The sequence below is a fragment of the Panulirus ornatus genome, chromosome 42 (assembly GCF_036320965.1).
Source record: "Panulirus ornatus isolate Po-2019 chromosome 42, ASM3632096v1, whole genome shotgun sequence".
Taxonomy (NCBI): domain Eukaryota; kingdom Metazoa; phylum Arthropoda; class Malacostraca; order Decapoda; family Palinuridae; genus Panulirus; species Panulirus ornatus.
Window position 1 is genome coordinate 27336593 of NC_092265.1, and position 11308 is coordinate 27347900.

The 11308-nt window shown below is 35.0% G+C and overlaps 1 non-coding gene across 1 annotated transcript; it reads left to right on the top strand.

Annotated features, from left to right (window-relative positions):
• The first annotated feature begins 8129 nt into the window (after positions 1-8129).
• Positions 8130-8201, top strand: TRNAV-CAC (transfer RNA valine (anticodon CAC)). Its single transcript has one exon. It is a non-coding gene; the product is annotated as a tRNA-Val (tRNA).
• The last annotated feature ends 3107 nt before the right edge of the window (positions 8202-11308 follow it).

Sequence of the window (11308 nt, forward strand, 5' to 3'; positions counted from 1 at the left end):
TTGTTGTTGTTGTTGTTCTTCGTCTTCTTCTTCTTCTTCTTCTTCTTCTTCTTCTTCTTCTTCTTCTTCTTCTTCTTCTTCTTCTTCTTCTTCTTCTATTACGGGTCCTTGCCTCTACACAGCCGTTCTCTGATCTTGCCTAACAGGTCATTTCTTGTTTACAGATTCGTCAGGTCCTTGCCTGGCTCGGGCCCTTATCATACGGGCTCTGTAACACGTAAGTATGTTTTATTATCTCTGAATTTACAGCTGTCAACAGGCAAAGTTCGTTAAACCAGAATGTGTACCGTACGGAAAAGCAAACAAATAACAAAATTTGCAAGATGATAACAGTCGATATTAGCCATCAGCAGGTAAGGTCATCAAGCCGCACCATACATACGTCAGACAGTAACATCAGTTGTATAACAGGATGTATATATGTTGTTGGATTTAAGGGCTATCAGCTTGTGGTCATGAAGCCAAAATGTGAACCATAACCACTTACGAGTGGAGTCCGGTAACACCTTTTACAGCATTATGTCTCAAACAGAATACAGTAGTCAGTTTCATACAAGTATTCTGCACTTCAACTGATTAATGCTATGATAAGGATGAAGAGAATTACAAACAATGAATACTCATTGTAAGGATCACATCAAGGATGAAACATATATAACTAGAAGTGTTGAGGAAACAAAGATGGTGAAATACCTTGACCCGCCCGGGATCACTAGCACCTGTGGCAATGGACACACCTTTGTAATGCTTGATCACTTACAACTGATCAACTTTATTACGAAAGTCTTAGGTATTGTCCCTCAGAAGAATGTTTTACAAATATCTACAGAAGACGCATCTGTGTTAGATAGACGCCATATCTAAGAAAAGGGACGTAATAGTATATAGTTTGTTACGAAAATGAAATACTCCTGCCTTAAACTAGTTCTCTTGTGTTGTTTTTCTTTTAAATCCCCAGAGGAGAATATGTTCTGTTATTTATGAAAATAAAGATTTATGTTTTTATCACTTTTTTAAATTTCTTATAATCTTTACTGATTCTGGCTGAAAGGCATTGGTTTAAACAATCATTAAAGTCCAACAAAATACATAGTCCTTATAAACAAATAATCTATCAGAACAACACTATGTTTCATTAGATTCCTTAAGTCTTCTGTAACATTTTGAAGTACATAATATATTCACCAGTTTCATCTAGTGCACCACTCTCTTCACCCCAACATTCTTCTTAAAACCTCTACTACAAATGTTCACCTTTGCCTCCATAAGATAATTTTATTATACTTAGTCGCTGTCTCCCGCGTTAGCGAGGTAGCGTAAGGAAACAGACGTAGGAGTGGCCGAACCCACCCATATACGCATGTATATACATAAACGCCCACACACGCACAAATACATACCTATACATTTCAACGTATACATACAAACACACACACAAACATATACGTATATACACATGTACATATCCATACCTGCTGCCTTTATCTATTCCCATCGCAACCCCAGCATATATGAAAATGACCCCCCCCCCCCACACCCAGCACGCGCGAGGTAGCTCTAGGAAAAGACAACAAAGTCCACATTCATTCACACTCAGTCTCTAGCTGTCATGTGTAATGCACCGAAACCACAGCTCCCTTTCCACATCCAGGCCCCACAGAGTTTCCATGGTTTACCCCAGACGCTTCACATGCCCTAGTTCAATCCATTGACAGCACGTCGACCCCGGTATACCAGATTGTTCCGATTCACTCTATTCCTTGTACACCTTTCACCCTCCTGTATGTTCAGGCCCCAATCGCTCAAAATCTTTTTTCACTCCATCCTTCCATCTCCAATTTGGTCTCCCACTTCTCCTCATTCCCTCCACCTCTGACACATATATCCTCTTTGTCAATCTTTCCTCATGTGACCAAACCATTTCAAAACAGCTTCTTCTGCTCTCTCAACCACACTCTTTTTATTACCACACATCTCTCTTACCCTTTCATTACTTAATCAATCAAACCTCCTCACACCACATATTGTCCTCAAACATCTCATTTCCTACACATCCACCCTTCTCCGCAAAACCCTATCTGTAGCCCACATCTCGCAACCATAGAATATCGTTGGAACCACTATTCCTTCAAACATACCCATTTTTCCTCTTCGAGATAATATTCTTTCCATCCAACATACACATTCTTCAACGCTCCCAGAACCTTCGCTCTCTACCCCAACCTATGACTCGCTTCCGCTTCCATCGTTCCATCTGCTATGAAGTCCACTCCCAGATATCTACAGCACTTCACTTTCTTCATTTTTCTCAATTCAAACTTACCTCCCAGTTGACTTGTCCCTCAACCCTACTGTACCTAATAACCTTGCTCTTATTCACATTTACTCTCAGCTTTCTTCTTTTACACACTTTACCAAACTCAGTCACCAGCTTCTGCATCCGAATCAGCCACCAGCGCTGTATCATCAGCAAACAACAACTGACTCACTTCCCAAGCCCTCTCATCCGCAACAGACTGCATACTTGCCCTTCTCTCCAAAACTCTTGCATTCATCTCCCTAACAACCCAATCCATAAACAAATTAAACTACCATGGAGACATCACACACCCTTGATGCAAACAGACATTCACTAGGAACCAATCACTTTCCTCTCTTCCTACACGTACACATGCCTTACATCCTTTGTAAAAACTTTTCACTGCTTCTAGCAACTTGCCTTCCACAGAGGATCTGTATCCACCCTTTCCTATTCCTTCTCCAGATCCATAAAGGCTACATACAAGTCCATCTGTATTTCTAAGTATTTCTCACATACATTCTTCAATGCAAGAATGATAGTAATATTGATGATAATAATGATAATAGTAATGACAATAATAATAGTAATGATAATAATGTAATGATGATAGTAATAATAATAATAATAATAATAATAATAATAATAATAATAATAATAATAATGATAATAATAATAATTATAATAATGATAATAATGATACTAATAATAATAATAATAATAATAATATTAATAATGATAATAAAAATAATAATAATGATAGTAATAATAATGATGATAATAATAATAGCAATAATAATAATAATAATAATGATAATAATAATAATAATAATAATAATAATAATGATAATAATAATAATAATAATAATAATAATAATAATAATAATAATAATAATAATAATAATAGTTATAATGATAATGATAATAATGATAATATGATAATAATAATGATGATAATAATAATAATAATATTAATGATGATAATAATAATAATGATAATAATAATAATAATAATAATAATAATAATAATAATAATAATAGTAATAATGATAATAATAATAATAATGATAATGATAATAATAATAATAATAATAATAATAATAATAATAATAATAATAATAATAATAATAATAATAATAATTATAATAATAATAATAATAATAATAATAATGATAATAATAATAATAATAATAATAATAATAATAATAATAATGATTATAATAATGATAATAATAATAATAATAATAATAATAATAGTAATAATAATAATGATAATATTAATAAAGATGATAATAATAACAGCAACAATAATGATAATAATGATAATGATAATAGAATTGATGATAATAATCATAATGATAATGATAACCATATAATGATAATACTAATAATAATGATAATGATAATAATAGCGATGATATTAATGATATTATCAATATCTATATTTTAAACTATTTATTTATTATACTTAACCACCGTCTCCCGTTTCTCCTTCTTCCCTCCACCTCTGACACTTACATCCTTTTTGTCAATCTTTCCTCACTCATTATCTCCATGCGTCCAAACCATTTCAACACACCCTCTTCTGCTGTTGACCCAATTTCGACGTCATTTGAATCACGTAAATTGCTGGACGAAGATGTACTATGGCGGCGGTTACCAGTGTGTGCAGGACCATGATGATCGTACCAAATATTCAGCAATCCAGCTCAAAACTGTTACTACAACGGCGCCTCCAGCCAACAGTCTATAACAGAAAATCAACCTGAGTGTTGCAACTATGAAGACTTCCTCGATGAGGCCCCCAGGAGAGAAAGGACCCTGAAGATGTTGTTGGCATTCACTGTGCCATAGTCTCCAAGATCACTGCTTCTCTGAACACAACTGACCATACAGAGATGCTGACCTTTGTGACCATCTTTACGATGAGTACAAGAATGCCAGTGCGCATCATCTTTGCCACCTCCACGACAAGTACCACAACTATCTCATCCAAGAATATTCTATGGACTTTCTGTGTGACCTGCACAGCGTAGTCAACCCTTCTAATAATGGGAACCATTACCTCCACCACCACCATTCTCACGAGGATGATGACCACTAAGAGGAACATAGTCACCTGGAATATGAGTTCCCGCACGATATTCCTCACAACTCTCCGCACAAGACCTACGAGCCATCTTATTGTGCTCACTACCAGTGGGTCCATCAGGCTCAAGAACTCCTGTTCGAGAACAAAGCAGGTGACTACAATGACCCAGATGGTGTAAAGTGCCAGGCGAACACCCTTACGAAGACATGAGAGAAACACACGCCTGCACATACCCACAAGGTACAACAATGCCTGTGCAAAATATGGGAGGGTATCCAATGACCAGGTGGATCCACTGCGCCATGGTAGCCGGTCCAGGAGCATGAGAAGCATTTCCTTAGGTTTTGTTGATCCAATGTTTGGCAGGACACGATGAACGTTTTTGTACACACTGCGCATGATGATGGATGATCTGTTTTTGTTTTAGTGAGAGATGGTTGATGACATGTTCTCTTAATATCCCGGATAAGTAATATAGTTGGTTGTAAACTTCGTATGGTTGTAGTTATGTTTTTGTATTGTCTAGAGTAGTTATGATAATACTTGTGGTAGGCATGAATATGTGCATATCAAGGATGGTTAATCCTGTTAAAATATAAGGCAGTTATGATAATCTTGAGGATAGTAAAAGGCGTGTGTTTTGATAGGGAAGTGTAGTGTGCTATGTAGAGTAAGGTAAATATTTGATAATGATATGTGTATGGGAAAGACGTCACCATCTTTTATCACACACGAAATATCACTACTGCTGTAATGTACGTAATGTATAGTAATGATAATGCATAAGTTAGATTGCTGAAAATAATTGTATGGTATGAATGGTGAAGATGAAAGTGATCAAAATTGCAGTGAATTTATTCATGAGAGTGATAATTATGCCACTGGTGGGGATTGGCAACTGTGTTAAGGGAATTATAGCATTTCTTATCAATAAACCAAAACGCCGACATTATTTCCCTTGACAGTATCACATGCCTTCCTGTTCGCTCACGGGTCTGGTTAAGAGCCATCTTCACTACACACTTTACATTACTTGAAGATGCTTTTGACATGCTGGCGCTTACAGGATCATATCAAGTATATGTTCACTATACCAGGGTGATGTTCATTGTTGAAGAGAAATAATGAAATTAATCGCACAACCAAGATGCTTCCCTCATACGAGGATAATTGTTTATCTTATGTATGGCATATACATATACATACTTGCTTGCCTTCATCCATTTCTGGCGCTATCCGCTCCACAGGAAACAGCACCGATATTAACAAACGTGACTGAGGACTTGAAGAATCTGGTACAAACATAATGGTTATTGTGATAAATGACTTGTTTATTATAATTATGTATTGTGTTGCATTATAATGGTTGTTCAGAACCAAGATCTTTAAGCCTGAATCCTTAATATTATATAAGAAATGATAAAACGTGTTAAAAACATAAACATTTATGATTATAAAGAACAGAATGCGTTATCATGCGGGTATCTAGTGAAAATGGAACACAAGGAGCTAGTTTAATGCAGGAGCATTTCATCTTTTAACAAAATATTTACATCTACGTCCCTTTTCTTTCATCATCAATTTCTTATGTTTACTATCAAGAAATGCCTCTTATCTTACATGAAAATTCTGTATAGGTATTTGATTAATGTTCTCCATCGACTCGTGGTATAACTCTTCGTTAGCGAAGTTTATTTTGTGTAATGGATCATACATTACAAAGTTGTGTCTATCCACACAAGTGTTACATGTCCCGGGTAAAGATATATTCTAGAGATAACGTACATATAACATATATATGTGTCTTTTTAAATATTTATAAAAAGTTTTCTTGAGGGACAATACCTAAGACTTTCGTATTAAAGTTGATCAGTTGTAAGTGATCAAGCATTACAAAGCTGTGTCCATTGCCACAGGTGCTACTGATCCCGGGTAAAGGTATTTCACCATCTTTGTATCTTTAACCTTTCTAGTTATAGATGTTTCATCCCTGATTCCATCCTCACAATCGATGTATGTGGTTTGTGTTGTCTTTATCCTTAACATATCATTAATCAGTTGAAGTGGAGAACATTCTTCTGAGCCTAGCCACTCTACTCTGTCTTCCATATGCTATCTAAGAGGTGTTACCGGATTCCGTATATGTGTTTACGCTGAGAGTAACAAGTTACTTGCGGACTGCTTTTCCTTTTATAACTTTTGATGACTTGAAAATTTTGTGTAACATAATTGAATTTGTGATATTAATGAGATTGTTGAAATTCGCATATCATATTCTTTATTTGTTATTTAATGATCTTTAGTTAATCAGACTTAATTGTTTGTGTCTTGCTGATTTTGACATACATTTTCTCTGAAAGATACTTTGATTTGATTCGTATTGAACATTTAAAAGAAAAACATTGATGATTTTCTCATTAGTGTTCACAAAAGCAAAAAAAAAAGTCTCTTTTTCAAAGTATACTTAATGGACTTTACTAAAGTTTTGAAGAATATAAACTCATAACTTGTTTAAGACCTTCTAAACCTTGTGCTGATAATAACTACATTACGTTTCTGTAAACAATATCGTTTTAATGCGTAAAACCCGGATAAAAAACTTGTAATATAAAATTTGATGGTATTATGTTTAGGTTGTTCAAGATATTACTGATTTCTACATGTAAAACATTTATGTTATCTGCAAAATAGAAATCTTTATGTTAGATATGTTAATTCTACCGGTTTCGTGTTACATACATTTCTGTACCCTGTGCTCCAGAAAAGTTATGGGATTTTATTTCTTATTGTATAAAATAATTTGCTTAAAATGAATGTCCCACGTACTTTCTACAGAAATCCATAGGAATATACTTGATCACGCGCAAAATTGTGATCCTTTCCAATATATATATATATATATATATATATATATATATATATATATATATATATATATATATATATATATATATATATATTTCTTTCCTTCAAACTATTCGCCATTTCCCGCGTTAGCGAGGTAGCGTTAAGAACAGAGAACTGGGCCTTTGAGGGAATATCTTCACCTGGCCCCCTTCTCTGTTCCTTCTTTTGGAAAATTAAAAAAAAATAATGAGAGGGGAGGATTTCCAGCCCCCCGCTCCCTCCCCTTTTAGTCGCCTTCTACGACACGCAGGGAATACGTGGGAACTATTCTTTGTCCCCTATCCCCAGGGATCAACATATATATATATATATATATATATATATATATATATATATATATATATATATATATATATATATATATATATATATATATATATCACATACAAACCTCCAACAGCCAGGATCTAACCCGGGACCCCTGTGCAACAGGCGGGAATGCTACCGCTAGGCCATGAGCCTATCGGTAGCATTCCCTCCTCTTGCACAAGGGTCTCGGGTTCAATCCTGGCTGTTGGAGGTTTGTATGTTCTATGAAGGTGCGCATTCATATGCACTTTGTTCGTATGTATATATATATATATATATATATATATATATATATATATATATATATATATATATATATATATATATATATATATATATATATATATATATATATATATATATATATATATATATATCCTTCAGTATGTTTACTTTCGATAATGAGGAACAGAAGAAAGAGCCAAGCAAGTAAATTTCGTCAAAGACATCTCTCTTTTCTAAACGCTGCCTCGCAAAGATTTTCATTAATTCAAATTGAAGAAACAGACGTATTTTTCTATTGTCTGGTTAGCTCAGTGGTAGAGCGTGAGTCTCACACACTCAAGGTCGTGGGTTCGAGACCCACACCAGACATATTTTTTGTCTTTTTCTTTTTTCATTTTGTCCGCATCACATGTGTGCAACATTCAGTATGTTCGTCCAACGTTATAGTGAAGATCTTCACAATAAATTGGGGTTTTCGACCTTATCTGAAAGGGTCAGGTCCACCAAGACGTCCTTGAAATCTTCCAGAAGCTTCTGGCGATCCTCCTCCAACTGCTGGGCACATCAGAGTTAACATGGGCCAGACATCGGTTGTGGAACGACTTAATCTGCTTCCGGTAGTTAGCAGGGATGATAATGAGGGCTCTGACCTCATACCAGGTCAGCTTAGTTCCAGTCTATTGCTTAGTTCCAGTCTATTGCTTAGTTCCAGTCTATTGCAACGACAATAAAAAAGTAAAACTCAATTCTTCTTGGAAAATTGAGAGGAAAACACGACAGCAACATGGAGATTTACCCTGCGGTTATTTTGCCGGCTAGTCGGCAACGGTCGGTCAAACAGTATTTTGCCGTGGTAATCTCAGTGCTTTATATAATACTAAGTCCCAAAATATGTTCTTGGGGGCGTAGCTCAGTGGTAGAGCGCTTGCTTGGCATGCGAGAGGACCCGGGTTCAAACCCCGGCGCCTCCATTTTTTATTTGGGAAATTCATTGTTTTCAGTCTTGTACATATATATATATATATATATATATATATATATATATATATATATATATATATATATATATATATATATATATATATATATATATATATATATATATTTTTTTTTTTCATACTATTCGCCATTTCCAGCAATAGCGAGGTAGCGTTAAGAACAGAGGACTGGGCCTTTGAGGGAATACCCTCACCTGGCCCCCTTCTCTGTTCCTTCTTTTGGAAAATTAAAATAAAAAAATGAGAGGGGAGGATTTCCAGCCCCCCGCTCCCTTCCCTTTTAGTCTCCTTCTACGACATGCAGGGAATACGTGGGAAGTATTCTTTCTCCCCTATATATATATATATATATATATATATATATATATATATATATATATATATATATATATATATATATATATATATATATATATATATATATATATATATATATATATATATATATATATATATATATATATATATATCCCTGGGGATAGGGGATTAAGAATACTTCCCACGTATTCCCTGCGTGTCGTAGAAGGCGACTAAAAGGGGAGGGAGCGGGGGGCTGGAAATCCTCCCCTCTCGTTTTTTTTTTTTTTTTTTTTTTTTTTTTTTCTTTTTTCCAAAAGAAGGAACAGAGAATTGGGCCAGGTGAGGGTATTCCCTCAAAGGCCCAGTCCTCTGTTCTTAATGCTACCTCGCTAACGCGGGAAATGGCGAATAGTATAAAAGAAAGAAAATATATATATATATATATATATATATATATATATGCATATATCGTCCGATCAGGGAAGTTAAGCAACGTTGGGTCTGGTTAGTACTTGGATGGGTGACCGTCTGGGAACACCAGATGCTGTTATCCCTGGTGATAGGGAAAAAAGAATACTTGCCACGTATTCCCTGCGTGTCGTACAAGGCGACTAAAAGGGGAGGAAGCGGGAGGCTGGAAATCCTTCCCTCTTATTTTCAATTTTCCAAAAGACGGAACAGAGAAGATATAAAGATATTGTAAAGCTGTAACTAATATAAGATATAAGAATGAATGGAAGATACGGATGTAGCTGAAACAAGGAGTAATGAAGATTAAGGTGCAATGAAAGTTATTCTGTAGTGAAGACAAATATGTATGTTGAGATTTTGTATTGAACATCAAGAAGTAATGATAATGATGAGAGTGTGGTGACGATGAGGGTTTAGTTAGGGAGTGGTGACAATTGCCTTTACAATGATAATAATGAGGTAACACAGTGAGGAACACAAACTTTCCAAAGCTACGTTCAAGTCAGACTTTGAACTAATTTCGGTAAACAGAAGGATGATGTTAAGATGAGAGTGTAGTGAGGAAGAGTATAGTTATGATAAAAGATATTGTCAAGATAGGTTGTAGTGAAGATACGAATGCAGTGAAGATACGAATGTAGTAGAGATAAGGGATATCAAAGAGTAAAGTTTATTCAAAATGATTATGTAGTGAAGATAAGAACTACTTTTAGTGAACGTCAGGGAGTACGATGATAATGGTATGGTAAAAATAACGGTGTAGTGAAAAAGAGGGTATAGCGAAGATATGATTTAGTGAGAATAAGCTAGTAGTGAAGATACACTTTAGTGAATATGAGGTTGTAGTGAACTTAACCCCATTGATCTGATCCCCCAAATCCTCCAAACTACGTTCAAGGGCGGATCCAAAGCCAACCGAAAAGGCTATTTCTCTGTGTATTATCAGTGGTGGTGGTGGTGTGTGTAGGTGTGTGTAATCATCTATTTGCCCTCGTGGTGCCCCGTGTAAGTACGTTGTTTGTGTGAGCGGGTAAAATCTAAAGCCTTCCTTGAAACGAGCTTAGTCTAGATAAGGTCATATGAAGATGAGGTTGTAGTGAAGATCATGATAAGCCTAAGGGCTTGAACGTACATTTTAGGTCAAAGGCATCACCAGTATACCCTGGCCAGCATTAAAGTTTATCCGTACACAGACACACACACACACACACATAAGTATATATATATATATATATATATATATATATATATATATATATATATATATATATATATATATATATATATATATATATATACTTACACTGTGCCAGAAGCGTTAACTAAAGCTCATTTGGTGAAATCGTGTTTCCTCACATTAGATGTTATCCCAGATGTCCTAAATTCTTCTCTTTGGTCTTTCATTTTCTATGTTTTCCACTTGTCTTTCTTCAGTCGAAGTGATTTATCGTTCATGTTTTAGATTAAACTATATTTGTCAATTTACCAATTCCCTCTCCCATCTCATCATGACGCTTCTTATTGCTCTTTGATTTGATTCCTCAGTTTTCACCTCTCCTTCTACATGATAACCTCTGAATCTGTGAGTGTGTAATGACCTATTTTTACTGTGTGAGGAGAGAGTTCTACACTCGCGAGGCCAAATCTCTAGAATATTCCGTACTATTGTACAACTTGTAAGATTTATATATGGTGTCTGCCTTAACC